We start from the raw sequence: 16,319 nt of genomic DNA, 5'->3' as shown, positions 1-16,319 counted from the left end.
CATTGTGACGTAAGATGACAGGAATACTATAGCAATTGAAGTAATAATCCTTATTATCATACAATAATTCAACATAGTCTTACTTTTTAAAATTATCATTTTGTTTAACATAATATCCACCTGATTCATTTGCATGTTACACAAGTGTACGCATTTTTAAACTATAAAGACGTTTCTCTTTTAATTTCACACACGCATACTAGGCAGTGTATAAAATGCCCGACGTTTTGAGACAATCATGAAATACGAGAATTATGACATTCTTTTTCTAGGCATTTTATAAAATTACAAATGCTATTTAGGCAAAGTATGGAAAAGATCCTGATAAGGCTAATACATAAATGACGTGCATTCCTCAAGAAAACAAATCTTATCCGGAAAACTAATAATAGTGCTAATACAAAAAAAAATTTAATCAAAATATCATAAAGAAAAACGAAAGTTGTACAAAACAAAATTGATGCCTTTCTTATTAGGGGAAGTAAAATCTTAATATAATAAGAAATTAAAATTAACCTACTTGTTGTAACAGGGTAGGATTGAATGACATTCTTAATTAAATATTTTTACTCAAAGACATTTCATATTTTGGCACTATTTTTACACATACATTTGACAAATCCTTGCCGCTTCAACTAGACTGAGCAATTGCAACTGACCGAAAAGGAATTTTGTGGGCAGGAATGTTTTCAATTCGAAATGCTTAAGGTATAATGTGAATTGTGATCTCGCATATACTTGCTTTAAAATTCTTTTAGAAGTTCCAAGTCGGTAGAAACCATCTTCTATCACACTCATTACATCTGGCCAAATAATCGTGATATTTGAAACGAATAGGAGATGTATTTCATATTTTGCCAGTTTCTTATTTGGTATTATATAGAAAGTCTAGGAAAAGTGTGAAATATGAATCGTTTCATGCATTGCCGGCTAGTTTTAGGCATTATATACAATGTCCAGACATTCTATGGAATTTTGGATTTCATAATTTGGCAGTAACATATATACATATTCAGGTTTAGATTCCTATAGCTAGAATTTTTCTTTGAAGAGAATATATTGCTGAGTGAATTTCAAATTTCAGATGCGTTGCAACAAAATCAAATCCAACAAAAGCGAAATACTTCTCTTTTATTATTTTTTTTACTTGAAGCGTTTTTTTGAAATTTAATAAGAATTTTTATTAAGCAAAAATGGAAAAAGATTTTAGTGTTTTCCGAGTTTAATTCCAAAAGGTTTTAATGCACAAAAATAAGTTTGACTGTTTGAAAATTCTGAATATATTTCCTTAATTGTAGAAATTTAATTGCCTTGCAGTTTTTTGGATTTCGACAATTTTTTTAAAAAATATCTTATTGGCATAATTTTCAACATTAATTTCCATTGTTAAAATGCAATTAAAACCTTTTCATTGTTTCATTTGCTATCACATGAAGTTCTACAATTTTTATAAGTAAAAAAAAAAAAAAAAAAATCTACGATCGCAAATTTCAAGTTATGTGAGAACATTATTATTTTTTAAGTCATTACTTGTCTTAATTAATTTATTAACCAGTTTTAACCGGTTTGAGACAATCGCGAGACCTCTCTATCGGGCTTTATCACTAATATATATATAATATAATAATTTTTTTTAAACTTTCATTTCCAATTTTTCTAGCTGGCAAACAAAGTTTCGGAGCTCGACCGATTTTGAGATGAAATAACAGTTATGATGTCATAGTTCTAGTTCTATTCATAGTTCTATAAAACTATGTCATAGTTCTAGTTTTTTTAAAAACGTATTTGCTGTCAAAGAAGCATACGTAATAATAAAGCAATACTGATAAAAGCAGATCATCCTTTTAAAAACGCATCTGCTTTCAAAGAAGCGTTAATAATAATAATAATGCAATACTGGTAAAAGCAGGTAAAAACTATATATACGATTAAAAGATGATGGTGAAAATTGGCATTTATGCTTTATTCATTTCCTACGCGATTTCGAGCTCCAAAACCCTCTAGCCAAAACAACATCATGTTCTCACATGATAATAAGGAAGAAAAAAATAATTCGACAATTATTATTATTTCAATCCAAAATTTGAAGAAGGAATTTAACTGTTCATGTTACACTATCAGCATTTTTAATCTTGAGATAATTAAGTTCACGGGATTTTTGCCTTTTAAATTAATTGGTAATTTCATTAGAGATTTAAAAATCAAAATTTCTTCTATTCGAAGAATCATAATATGCCAAGAGTTTGATGTATACAATTATTATTTTTCACAAATGGATATGAAGTTATTGTTTTAGTTTCGTTACACAGATCGTACAGGAACGCTGCTTAATGTGATCGCGGTTTATGTTATTATTCGTTTAATATTACCTACACTTTCTGATTCTGAACCAAATGTACTCAAAAATATTAATTTAGTGTGTCATAACATCGTTTAATATCATCAGTTTTGAAGTAAAAAATGGATCAATCCTTCAATTTCAACCAGCATTAACAGCTGACATTCGTGGAATTTCTTGCTCCGTTTAAAAGAAAACATCTAAAAGTCATTTTTCACATGGGACGGGGATCATATTCTTTTATTTGGGCGAAAGGGATCTGGATTGGATTGAACAATCATTTGCCATGTCAGGTATGGGTTGAAATCGGAACGGCCATGAAGTACTGCTACTTGCGATTGAATTACGAAAGAAAATTGGATATAAAGGAAGAGAATGGAATGAGTGTTAAAGGCAAAATTGATATTCTTAATAGATCTTTATCTATTATAATATCATTTATCTATACTAAAATGAATCAACGCAACGATACAGCTTAATTGAAAGTTTAGCAGCCTCTCCGTAGTAAAATTTTGAAAAATCATAAACTTTTTATGAACAAGACTAAACAACGATTCTGATGAATGATAAACATGTTCAAGAAAAGCCCTCTAACAAACCACAAAATGAGTCAAGATTTTTATAATTTGAAACACTGCATATTAAAAAAAAAATAATTTAAGCCCAAAACATACGCAAGTGAAATGTTAAGGAATAATTATAAACAAACCAGAATTAATAATAATTTTTTATTGCTGTTTTAAAAACAAATTATAGATTGCCCTGTGGTTTTTACATTCTTTCCCTTGATGTGATAAAAATATAGTTGATTTAACTCAATTCGGTTATTGTTATAAAGTCCTGAAGTGGTCACATTAAGCGGTAGCTATTATAATCCGGTTTAAAAGAGAAAATTAAAAATTATAGATATCCAGAACTTTTCGATCATGCTCTGTCAACAATTCCAGCAAACCGCCATTTCAATTTGCAACAATTTATTCATTGTAATAGATGGGTGCTGACTCGCATAACTTTGAATCTGGGAATCAGACAAGCAACTTTCATGATGAATTAGCGGTAACACATTAAAGAGGCCTGCTTGCTTCGTTCTTGGCAGGGCAGGGCGTCATGTCACACCTTTCGTCTGGATGCCGAGCGATAAAAACGAACTCATTAGGGTTTGGGTGTGTATGTTTAGGGGAGAGTTCGGGACATCTTTCATCAAGGGTGACATCATACGTCCTCAAATAAACAGAAGCTCTTTCTTGTTCGAACCATTTCTCGTGGTTTGTTTTTTTGTTCGTACGGAAGGCAAGGACCTGATGGATATTTGGCACCATCTGCACCGACAGGTTCGGTTGCAAGGCGATTAATACAGAACAAAATCTGAACACTGTTTATATAGTTTGAAGGGAAAAAGACTTCGTTTTTCTTTTTAAGTTGACTATTCTTGTTTGGGTCACAAGTGATGCTTTGTCTTTTGATTCTTTATCTGGCTCGCTCACATCGTAAACATGAGGGAATGATTAAAAGTTAAGTAAATAGTTTCAAAGTGTATAAATAGTTTTGAAATAACTTATAAATAACTTCGGATGATGAGTAGTGCTTTGACTCTAAGTTTGATCTTTACCTCTTGACACTTAATTCGATACAAAAAAAAAAAAAAAAAAAGAAAGAAAGAAAAGTGAAGAGACAAAAGTATTGATCCTTATCCATGAGTCTTCAACACTTCTTTTGTCTTATGAATTTTATTTATTTATTTAATTTTTTTGAGACCACATAATTTTTTCCTTTATTTTCTAGATTTTTTAATACCATTAAAAAATCTAGAATTGGCTTTAAAAGTGATGAATATAATTTCGAGTTATAAAATAGCTTTGATAAATTCCTTATAAAAAATTTTGGATGAAAAAAGGTACTTTCATATTGTCTTTTTTTTCTTTGATTTATACTAATAGAGAAAAAATTGTAATCTATGAGAGTACAGAAATTATTTTTCATGTCTATTAAAATTTATCCAAACAATTTCAAATGTATATAAATAGCTTAAATAAATAATTTAAAAATAACTTTTGATGTAAACAAATTATTTATCTTTTAGTCTGGTTCCTTTTTTAAAAAACTTTAAATCTGGTTTATATGTGTTTAAAAAAAATGTAGAATTTCTGACAATTATTTAAGTTTTGCACAATTTCATAAAACTTTACATTATTACTAAAGTTTTTACAAATAATTCCGATGTGTACAAATAGATGATTTAAATAAATAACTTAGGTTAAAAAGAAATACTTTACATTAAAAAACAACTCATGTTCTAATCAGTAAATGTAGAAATGAGCAAATAAAGTGTCTCGCATATTCAGTGTTAGTTGAATAGTGTAAGAATAACCAAATTAAATTTCTTCAGAAAAGTAAGAAAAGGGTTATTGTAAAGGATGTTAATAAAAAAAAAGACATGTAAAAATGGAATATACAAATAAATAAAAAAAAAAAGCTATGAGAAGAATAAAATAGATGAATATTTGTTTTTTTTTATGTTTTCCCATAAAAACTTAGTGGTTTCTCTTAGCCTTCCATTAGTCACAATCATTAGTTAAAATTATTGTTCGTTTTTATTGCGAAGTTCCCGAAACAAAATGAAATTTCACTTCAGAAACTTTTACTTAAGGTTTTGTAGGGTTGCAGATAAAATATTGTGGATTGCCACATCTTGCGAATTATCGCTTGAAAAATTCCATCTTGGCCTAGTTTGGCGGCTTCACTATGGTGCATATCTAATAAATCTTGTGATTAATACATGTTTAAAATGCCCGAACAGTAAAATTTATGTTCGCCACCGAAATTTGAATGCGCCGTGTGATAAACCAAACTTTATATTTCTAAATATTATACGTTGTTATTAATATCCTGAGAAATAGTAATTATCATTTTATTTACGTAATATTACTTAAAACAGAATTGTCTTTATTTTTTAAATCTGATATCTGCTTTTATTTTCCGCATATAAATGAATAAAGAATTGGAATCACAAAGCAAAGTTCACAGCGAGGTTTTAATGAAACTTCCTGAATCTGAAAAATACCAGTTTTGGACTTGTCTGCAGCTTGATAGTTTGAAAATGGAACGAACTTCATAAATGAAATTTAGTATATGGTTATTGCATTAATATTTTTACTGAATTCTTCCGGGGTTCTTTTTCGATTTGTTGGTCATTAAATAAGCAGTCCTTCAGTATCAAAAGACGATGATTTTTATTTAGCACGAAGACACAAATACAAAGACGACAAATTTACAGACGAACACAGGCAACACACAGCAAGCAGTAGCCCAGAAATAGTAATCGGTAACAATAGCAATCACAACACACAAAGCGACCAGATAGAATTCAGCAGAAGGAGGGAATCTGCATAGCTTCACCCTACGGCCTCTCCAAACGTCTGCAATTCACCACTGTCTCCTCGTTTTAAATGTATTCAACTACCGACTCATTACTACACGACTGGCTACTCCAGACGCGACACGATGCTGCTTCCACTATAAACATCGGCACACAGCACAACTCAGCAATCTCTTGACCTCCACACAACGCTTACTCTTTGCTGGACTGACCCAACTATTCGCCGCATACTTTTCGCACGATTCGTTTCACGACTGACTGACTGCAGCTTTAGTCTACCGGCCTTTCATAGTTCCCAGGAGGCGGGAAAAGAAGGTTCTGGATCAATCAGGCGTATCTCGGTTCCTGTTGGCTGAATTTCTAAAATTCCGGAAGCTTCCAGTAATATTTATTTTATCGCCAAAGTCGCCAAGTTTGTTGTCAAGCTTTGAGATTACTGATGCGGCACTCAATCAGCACCCAACAGAACTGATTCTAAAATGGTATTTCCAATGATTGAACTAACCGTGGTGGAAAGCAACATTGCATGTTTGTAACATTATTATAGATTTGTATCAAATTTTAGATTAGCTCCGTGAAAGGTTGACTCACTGTTGGTTTGTCTTCTCGTAAAAATGTGAATGTTGTTACTCACAACATAGTGGACTAGATAAAGGAAATTTGGTATGAGGTCTCGATACTAAAATTATATATCTGTATCTGGTTTCGCACGTAGTCGGTTAATGGGAAGAGATCCCAAATGGATATTAGATTATTTCCACTTTATATATACATAATTGATTGTCTATCCGTTTCAACCTTCTGCAATTCCACATCTCTTGACATATTCAAATAAAATTTAAGACATTCGCTTCTTAGCAACTAGAAGTGTAACTGAGTTAATAAGTTCTTTTGCCCTGTAAGGAGTGATGAGATGGAGATGAAAAGATTCGAATTTTTTTACGCTATAACATCTGAATTAATCACTTCAAAAACACAATATTTATATCAGCTTAAAATTCAAAAGATTATCTTTACAGTGACAACAATTTCATTACAATTTTTCTCTTATTTTAAGTGAATTTTTCAGAATTAATTTAAATAATTAATTTCCTTTTTTCAATAACTATAAACTGTACGATTTACAACTATATATACTTTGTTTTTTATACTTGCAATAGAAGATGTGCCCGTCTTTACTGGTTGTTATTCTGTCAACAATATTTTGGATACAATTTTTTAAAGATTAACCAATAAAAATTGTGGTAGAATATAAATATAAATGAAACAGCCTGAAAGAAATATTCTAAAAATATAAAGAAAAGTGTAAAATGTTGCAAAATATTTTATTTATTCCTCTTTGAATTTCCTTCTTTAAATTTTTTATATTAAATGAACTTCATAATCTTTTAATAATAAACTTCATAATCTTTTAATAATAAACTTCATAATCTTCATAATCTTTTATTTTTGGTTTGGACCAAGATCCCCTTTATTTATTTTTTTATTTTTAATCAGTGCCTGGATTATGTTTTCGGCTTCCAGAATATTTTGAAGTCCAAGAAATCTGATCATTGTAGTGAAACCTGTTAACGCTCGCTGCTGCAGTATTACAAATGATCCAAAAACTTCGCAACTCGCATTAGAAACTAAGCTACTACAGAATTAAATAGTGGACGGAACAGAACAATGCACCCCACCCAATCCCGTTCCACCTGTTTCTTTCCTCCCCGACCATCCTGGAAAACGGGATATCAGGTAATCGGATTGCTGGAGGACAACCGCCAATCACTTGCCGGGATTCCCCCGAAAGGCGCTTACAGATGCTTTTTCTGTAACTCCCTGTAATCCGCACTGTTCTCCTTTTTGCGGCTTCCATTTAGATAACAACTCAGCTTTTCCTGGACGCAGACACCGTGTTTGATTTGTTGATTTTGTGTTTCGGGATGTTGATTTTGGATCCATTTTCTGCATGTCTGGCTTGTTTTGGAGAGTCTGCTGTTGAAAGGATTTTGATTTGTTTTGGATGCAGTAAGAATGTTTATTCGCAATTAAGAAGGAATTGTTTGGTCTGGGCACAGAACTTGATTTTTTTAATCATTTAGGCAGAAGTATTTTTTTAAAAAAAGCAGCTGAAGATCACGTGATTAACGTTTTACGCCAAGTTAACTTTTGAAATCTACTATGAAAAATTTAATTGCTATCTGTAATTTTAAGAATAATTTGTTGTTGTTGTTTGAAATGATTCCTTTAAGCTTTTAGTATCTATATATTTAAAATAATTCAGAAAATCAAATAAGCACTGGTCCAGTTTCACTAATACCACGTTCTGGCCATTGTTGGGAATTAAAATACAATTCTTTTACTATATTACTACTTTTACTATTTCAATCCATTACTTCCATTACAATCCATTCAATCCATTACTATTTATTAATTATTTACTACAATCCTATTACCACTTGATTGATTATTCTTGGGCTTTGGTTACTTGTAATCCCTTGAAGCTGAAAAGTATATCAGTATTCTTTTCAGTTCTTTTATCCACAGTTAAATAACTACTTTAAACCAATAAAAAAAAATTCTAAAATGTGTGAAACAGATATTTCACTTTGGAAAATTGATGATATTTTTTCTTTTATCCTAAAGAGTAAATGTGCAAAATTTGGTTGAAATCGGCCAAATCGTTTAGGAGTTTTGGAGCATACATAAATAGGCATGCCGATTTTTATTTTAAGATGAAAACCCATGCCCCAAGATATATCAATAATAGTAACTTGCCACTTCATTTTTCATTTCCGCATAAATCTTAGAAACACTATTAACTGAAATTTTCTTCACAAGGGGAAACAATGAAAGTGTTCTTTAGCCACAATCCCTCGCTGTTTTATCGATTGGGAGTAAGGAGGAGAGAGGTTGGATTCCCGAGCGCCAGTCTAAAGCCACGTTCGTACGACCTATGCGTTTTCAGACGTGGCACACTGTCCCCTGTTTCCCCTCTCTTGCGGTTTTCCATGGTCCTTGATGTCTGTGGACGTGATCTGGAGTTTCTCACAAATTGCCGGTAAACTGGATAGGCATCAAAGTATCCCGGAAAACAGCAAGAGAGATGAAAGTGTGCCATGTCTGCAGACATACAGGTCGTAGGAACACCGCTTAAGAGAGCCATCAGCATAAATTATTATGAGAAAATAACGTTACGCCCCGGTTGCTATTTACTCTTCTTAAACTTATGATGACGACTGCAAGTGAAAAAAGTCATATTATGCTCCGGATGTCACTTGCCCTCATTATGCCAATATACAGATTTCATTAATTTTTCTTCATATTTTAGACTGCCATTTATTATATTTCATCAATTTATATTATGAAGGAGTAGTAATAAGTAACGCACATAACGATCACAATAATGAAAAATGCAGTAAATGATAAAATGAAGCGACAACGAAAGTATTTCCAGTTTACTACTTTTCACCATTAATATCATTTTTGTTGAAGCCTTTGCCCTTGCTCGTTATGCTTGGGTGTTTTTCATTCACTAAAAATTTGGGGGGGGGGGAAGCTCTAAAAATCCTTCTCGCTGGCATACTTCTAAATAAATAAATAATGTATAATAGATGAAACAAAAGGTTCAAAATTTCATGCAGGCTACAACTACCCATACATATATTAACAAAGCTGAAAATTCTTTTTGAATTTTATTCTTCTGTAAATGAAAATTTCTTATAGATGGAATATCTATCCCAAGAAAAATCTTTTCCAAATCCATTTTTTTTGTAGCACATTTTACACTATTATTATAACTATTCAGAAAATTTGAGACGAAGTCAGAAATAGAATAAAAAGCTTGTATCTCGAGTTCGTAATTTAACTTTCTAATTAGAAAACAACGACAAAACAAACATGAATGATGGCATCCTTCAAATGTGCCCACCGGTTGTGGCAACTCAATTTTCACATAAACGGACACTTCATTGGGCTTAGTACTATCTTATGACTTCGAAATACTATAAGCAAATCGAATGAATTGTTTATGTCGTCTTTAAAACAAAATGGTAGAATTCTTTCGAATTTTGCATTCAACTCATCTACGTAACGTTTTGTCTCTTTGCATTTTTGTATGAACATTATCTCTCGAAAAGGCAACAAGCAAGATATGAAATGTGACATATTCATTTTTAACACTTTATTTATACGAATTGTGGATCTACATCAAGTTTTGAACAAAATCTAGCAAAATGTTGATTGTCTGTTCGACCGAATGCACATACACATAACTCAGATACATAGTACGCTAGATAAATGAAATTTGAAGCGTAATCTTAATATCAAGAGTGTGAATCTTTTGCTCTTTATCCATCCAAGGCCTCATTTTCTTTACAATATGAAGTTAAACTTGACACACAACTTACGTAATTAATATATAACTAAGACGAAGCGAGAAAATTTCCGCTGTTTTCTTTCCAATGCTCCGATCTGAAATACTTCACTTTTAACTACCCTGTGTGAAAATGTGTATTAACAACATCTACATAGCAGATTAATATGACGGTGTCATGCGGTAGTTTTCATTAATTGCTAAAAATAGGCAAAGTATCCCTTCCACCGATAGCCGGCCAACGAGACAACCATCTCACGAAAGGAAGACTTCATTTTTCATCTCCTATCTTATCCTTTGCCAGTCTCTCTTTTATCGCCGACAGAAGCCGGTCTTATCCTGCGTCTCGATCAGTAATTCATGAATCCGCCCTCATTACTTAATTGGATGCTTTAGCGGAGCTTTTTTTTTCTTTTAATCTTCAATTAGATTAATAGCTGCGAAGAGATGAAATTTTAGGAGATTTTATCGGAGGGTTCAATCGTCTTTTATTATTTTTCGAATTATTTTTGTATCTTGAAGAGTGTATAAATAAATTGGAACAAATTAATTAATAAGGGAAGGGTGAAGACGCTTGAAGGTCAAGCTCTGTTTTTGACGGAAATAAGGAAAATCGGTCGGAGAAATGAAACAAAGGCTCTCTTGATGCTGTGAATCTCATCGTAGAATTTGTAGACCAGAACTCATATAGATTCATTCGGAATGTAAATTTTGATCTTTACTTATACCTGGAAAAATGACATATCAGCTTTTTTTCCCTTGGCGTATTATATTAATATAACTGTACAATTTTTCTTACAGACCAGGGGAAGTTCTCTCATCAAAACTTTCTCACATATTCTCTAATAAAAATATTATGTCTTTCATAGCATTAGCGAATAATAGTTACGAAATTTTAATCTTTGGCGAAATTTTAATCTGTTTTGTTGAATCTATCGTGTGACCCTTGGCGAATTTTTCCGCGATTAAACCCTTTCATATTAATAATCGAATTTGCGTTTTAGATGCGCTTTTAAAAACCTATTGAAACAAAAATTTGACACATACCAACAATTGTAGTCACAAAATAACAAAATTAGTTTCATATAATAAAAACAAATTTGATATAATTAAGCGATTGTGTTTTTGAGTTATCGCTTTTACATATTTCTGAAAGTACAAACCGACAGAGGGTCAACCATTTATTGAATTTGGCGCAAAATTTGATAGATGTTTATATTATAGATATTAAATCTATGCATCGAATTTTATCGAGTTAGCTGTCTTCGTTTTATATTTATTATGTTAGCGTATGTTCGGACAGACGGATAGGCACACTTACCCTGAGAGGATTTTGTTCAAAATTTGATAAAATCTATAAATTTGATTTAAAGATCGTATACCAAATTTCCTCCGTCTAGCTCAAATTGTTTTTGAGTAATCTTTGTCACAGACAGACATTTTCAGAAATTTGTTTTTCCAACTGCAAGAGGTCTACAACGCGGAGATTCGTTAAAAACTCGAGTTCGAACTTTTTGACGATTACAGTACTTTCGACTTACTTCGTGCACGAGAAAGTAAAAAACATCAAACACTGGGAACAGGGATTCTCAGAAATAACTTTTCCAAAGAGATTAGGGAAAGAAAAAGACTCAAAGACTCATAATGAACTACGAAAGGTTGAATATGAATTCGTAAACATTTTTTTTTTGCATCAATTTAATTTTATATAGATTAATTAATTCCGCCCAATTTTCGTCATTTCACACAATTATGTAATTATTTTTATATTTTTATCTACAAACTATATAAGACATGTATTGTTGTTCTAATATTTTAAATTTATATATACATTTTACACACGTATTTCATATATAATATAATGCTTTTTGTTTGCAGCAGAAAGCAGGTTTGAAGACATAGACGAGACGTTGTATTTTTAATTTCGTTTTATTTTCTTCCGGGTGGCAGGCATGATTATTTACAAGAAGGCGCAGCGCGACACAAAAGCAGAAGTAAATAAGGGAAAAGGCACGAAACAAATGATGATTAGTCTTATATAACATGGGATTTCCGGCCACGCGCCAATTCAATACACATGGTGATCTCTGAGAAGGGCAACGGAAGTATCACTTTCACTCGATACGTAGATTGATGGCGCAGTACTTTTTACACAGTTTCAGTTGAATTAATTAAACCGAAAGTGGAATTGGATCAAGAAATAAGAGAATGAAATTACTATTGGCTAAATTAAGATAAAACTTTGGAATTAATTCAGTTTAAATTAAGAGTTTAAAATATATATTTGCATTTAACGAAATTTTATTTATCAATATTTTTATATTTTATGTATAAGTTTTTTGGCTATGTGTAATAGTTGTTACTATGCTTATAATAAGTTGTACTGTCGTATACATATCTGATATATATTTATTATTCTCATAGATTTAGTAATTTATAAAATTTATTCACAATCTTTACCATCATGAAGCCTCGATTTTGTTTTTAAGAAGGCATTTGCTATTTTATGATTTAATTTCACTTGCATAGCATCCTCTGCTTTATATATATTTGATTTTACATTCAGATATTCAATCATATATCCAATATTTTCAGACTTAATTTCATGTTTTATTATCCAAAGATTTTCAAAATGTAAAAAAACTGCTATTTAGTTTTTTCACCACTAATGTAAATTTATTATATTCTTTTGGGGGCATATTAACGTGTTTGGCTTAACTAAATGACGATTCTCTTATCATGAACATCAACAAAACTAAATCTACAGCATATGGATGTCGAATTGTAATTAGAAAGCAGTTATCCATTTGGTGATTTCATATTTATTATTTGAAACGTGATCAAAGAATGCGTGCCTGAACTAACTTCTCAAATTGTACCACAAGCTATTAATTATAGACCAATAAATTAACAGACTAAATTAATTTGAAAAAAAAAAACACCAGCGTGAGAGTTTTCCCGAGATATTTTACAGAATAAGCAGTATTTCAAAATATTGTTTTGAAATTTATCTCTAATTGCACAACTGCGCCCATACTCACCATTTGTTTATTGATAAATGTTTGCTACGGCACAAATATATATTTGACACCAGTAATACTTCTTCCTCCATAATTGCTTAGCAGGAAGCTTTGTTATTGTGATTTCTTTGAAAATCATGGCAAACTACTGTAAGTTTATATCAAATTACTCCACTTTCGGAAGTTTTATTTAAGCAAATGACACTTTGTAACTAGCATCTTCCCTTTCCACTCCTTCACCCCAAAATCGGATTATAAAAATTAAAGTTTGCAACTGCTTAGAAACTCCAAGGCGTGGAGATTTTGTTTTGTGATATTATCAGGATAATACGCATAATTTTATACTTTCATTTGATTTGCAAAGGTCATTCAAACATATTAAGATCAAAATCAATTGTCGTTTAAATTTTAAACAATTCAAGATTTTTCGTTGTTAGTTACGATTTTTCGTGCTTACAAATTAGTTTCGTATTTGGCTGATCGGCTTACAAGTCACAGTACTGAAAATATTTTGTAATTTTTGTTAACTATTGTGTTTCATTCCATCACATATTTCACAGTTTGGAAAGGCCACAGACACACGCTCAACGAAGCTGTGATTTGAAGTTCGCTTGAGTCTCCTGGATAGCAGTGCTGAATTATTCCCATTTTTGTTAAGTGTGATTGATACCCGTAGCGCGTATTTTGTTAGTTGGAGACGTTCGCCCAGATGGATTTAGAGGACAAGGAGGTTTTCTAAGAACATTCAAAGGATGTCCGAGCATGTATTTACGTAATAGCTTTCAGGTAAGTAGAAACATTTTCGTGTAAAAAACTCCGAAAAGCATGGGCTTTCATTAAAATTTTTGACAAGGGTGGGGATTTTTCTTGTTTTTGAATGAGAAACTCGGGTGTTCAAATACCCTGAGGTGCCTGAACTAAAATGATCTTAGGAATGAGAGGGTAAAAATTACTTTTAAGTTTTCGATTTTTTTTTAATATCGATACTCTATTCTCTTGAGTGCTATCGGCCATTAAATGTTCTGTTGTTTCAATTTATCTTAGTATTCATTGCTTATTACTTATATAGAAATTAAATTTAAATTTTAAAAAGAAATATGGTTTTAAAAGTTTCAAAGGGAAAGAGATCCTCAAACTTACCCTGGCTAAAGGTACCCAAGAGAGCTTAAACTGGCCCCACTCACCCACATTCTCCCCCCAAAGCAGATGTGTTCTGTATAACAATTTTTGAGAGTGAAAAATATGTGGACCTTTCCCACTCATTTGGAAAGAACACACATGTTAATAGGTGAGAAAAATCCTCACATGCTTTCAAGGCTGATTACCCAAGAATCAAGAATTAAAAAGGAAGGTCCTATCAAAGAAGTCACACAGTCGAGCTTCGTGAACACAGGCACTGTGCCTCCTCATTCCACGTCGCACCGGCATGTCACAACGGAATGCAAACGTTTGTTTTCCCGCCTCTATCCAAGAATCCCGTCTTTGTGATTTTTTTTACCCACGCGCTTACTCGATCTTTTTCTTTTTTCATTTTTTTTTAAGTGTGCAAATCGCCGCACGCATATTTTATTTTTACACTCCCCTTTGAAATTCCTCTATGCTGTAAAATATCCCCGCCGCATTTTTAGTTTCGCCATTTTTTTTCTCGGTATATCTTCTTACAGGGTTGGCGCTTGAAATGGAACACTCTTACCGAAGGTGCTGGCTGGAAGAAAAGCCAGTTTTGAGTTTAAAAAATGCGAGATGGATTAGAGCTCGTACCTATCAAAGGGGACGTTTTCTTCTCGTCGAAACAGAGTAGCTTGTTTTCTTTCGCTGGAAGTGGGAGGAGAATGGGGGGAGGGAGGCTGCTCAGTGATGGTCCCGTACTGTCCATCACGTTTGCCATATTGGCTTTTTAATGCCAAATTTGGGAATTTTCGTCTCCATCAGATAGTTAGAAGACATTTGTATTTCGAGTTCATCTGGCGTTATTTCATTAACAATTTTTTTTAAAAAAAATTTAATACCACAAAATTTGTTTTTTTTATATGAATATTTAAGCATTTCACCCTGTATGCACACACACACACACATACGCACAAATATAAAAATAGATAAATGTAAATAGAAAACAAGCGAAGAAAGATATGCATCGAAAATTAGAACAATACATAGAATAATGAACAGAATGAGAACAGAATTGCGGATATGAATAGAAAGGTGTAAGGTTTTTAAAATAACATGAACCAAGCATATATCAAAATTTAAAGTTTATATTTTATAAAAGGACTAGTCGCCTTTCGCGACCAGCCGGTTCGCCAATATTAATGCTCATTCAAATTTTAATAATTAAATATTTTATGTAGCTCTTATTTTAATAGCTTCTTCATCAAAATATTTTAAGGCTTCAAATTTTGATAGTCATATAATTCTTTCATAATATTGTAAAGGCCTTCAGCCGTAACGTAATATGTATCTCTCTAATTTTCTGTTAGCTCCCGTAGAATTTATGCTTTAAATTAAAGGGGAAATGGTTAAATTGCAATTAATATAAGAACATTTTTTTACTGAAACGAAGCTTTTTTAATATGAGTACTGAAAACAATGTTTAGTTTTAAATGCATCAAACTCTAAGAAAATAAAGAGAGTCGTTTGAAATAATCGGTCGGAAACATGTTAAGTCTTCAAAACCAAGTATGTATCCGTTGAAAATAGAGTTGTCAACAATCAGAACACAATGCGCATGCGGGAATTTTCAACGCCAATCATGGTAACGCAAATGCGTGAATTTTCTACGCCAGTACAGGTAACGCTATGCAAATTAAAATTTTTAATTTCTTTTATTCTATTTCATTTGAATTCAGAATGAATCTGAAAGATCGATTAATCAACAATGTTTAATTTTAAATGTATCAAACACTAAGTAAATAAAAAGAATCATTTTAAATAATCGGCCGAAAATATGATAAGCCTATCCTCATTAGCGTGGAGGAAAAAAACAAGCTTTACTCATTTGTCGGTGGGGAAATGAAAATATTTTTGCTGGGAAAGTTAGTTTTTAATTAATAATTAAAATTCTAATCAAAAATTTAAAAAAAGGGACCCTAGGTGCACATTCCCGATCTCCAAGGTATGCATGTGCCAAATTTGGTAGCTGTAGGTCGAACGATCTGGTCTGTAGAGTGCCAACACACATACATTGAGTTTTATATAAGCATAGATTTATATTTTGTGAAATTAATTGAA

The 16,319-nt window shown here is 31.9% G+C and overlaps 1 long non-coding RNA gene across 1 annotated transcript in view; it reads left to right on the top strand.

Moving 5' to 3' along the window:
* The window catches only part of LOC129974842 (uncharacterized), an 87,403-nt gene extending 73,621 nt beyond the window's left edge, over positions 1-13,782 (top strand). The window contains exon 3 of the long non-coding RNA XR_008784974.1: positions 13,652-13,782. This is a non-coding gene — a long non-coding RNA (uncharacterized LOC129974842). The remainder of the gene's footprint in view (positions 1-13,651) is intronic.
* Positions 13,783-16,319: the final 2,537 nt, after the last annotated feature.

Source organism: Argiope bruennichi, chromosome 7 (genome assembly GCF_947563725.1).
Source record: "Argiope bruennichi chromosome 7, qqArgBrue1.1, whole genome shotgun sequence".
Taxonomy (NCBI): Eukaryota; Metazoa; Arthropoda; class Arachnida; order Araneae; family Araneidae; genus Argiope; species Argiope bruennichi.
Note: the sequence above shows the minus strand (reverse complement) of the source record. Positions and strands in the feature narration are given on the sequence as shown.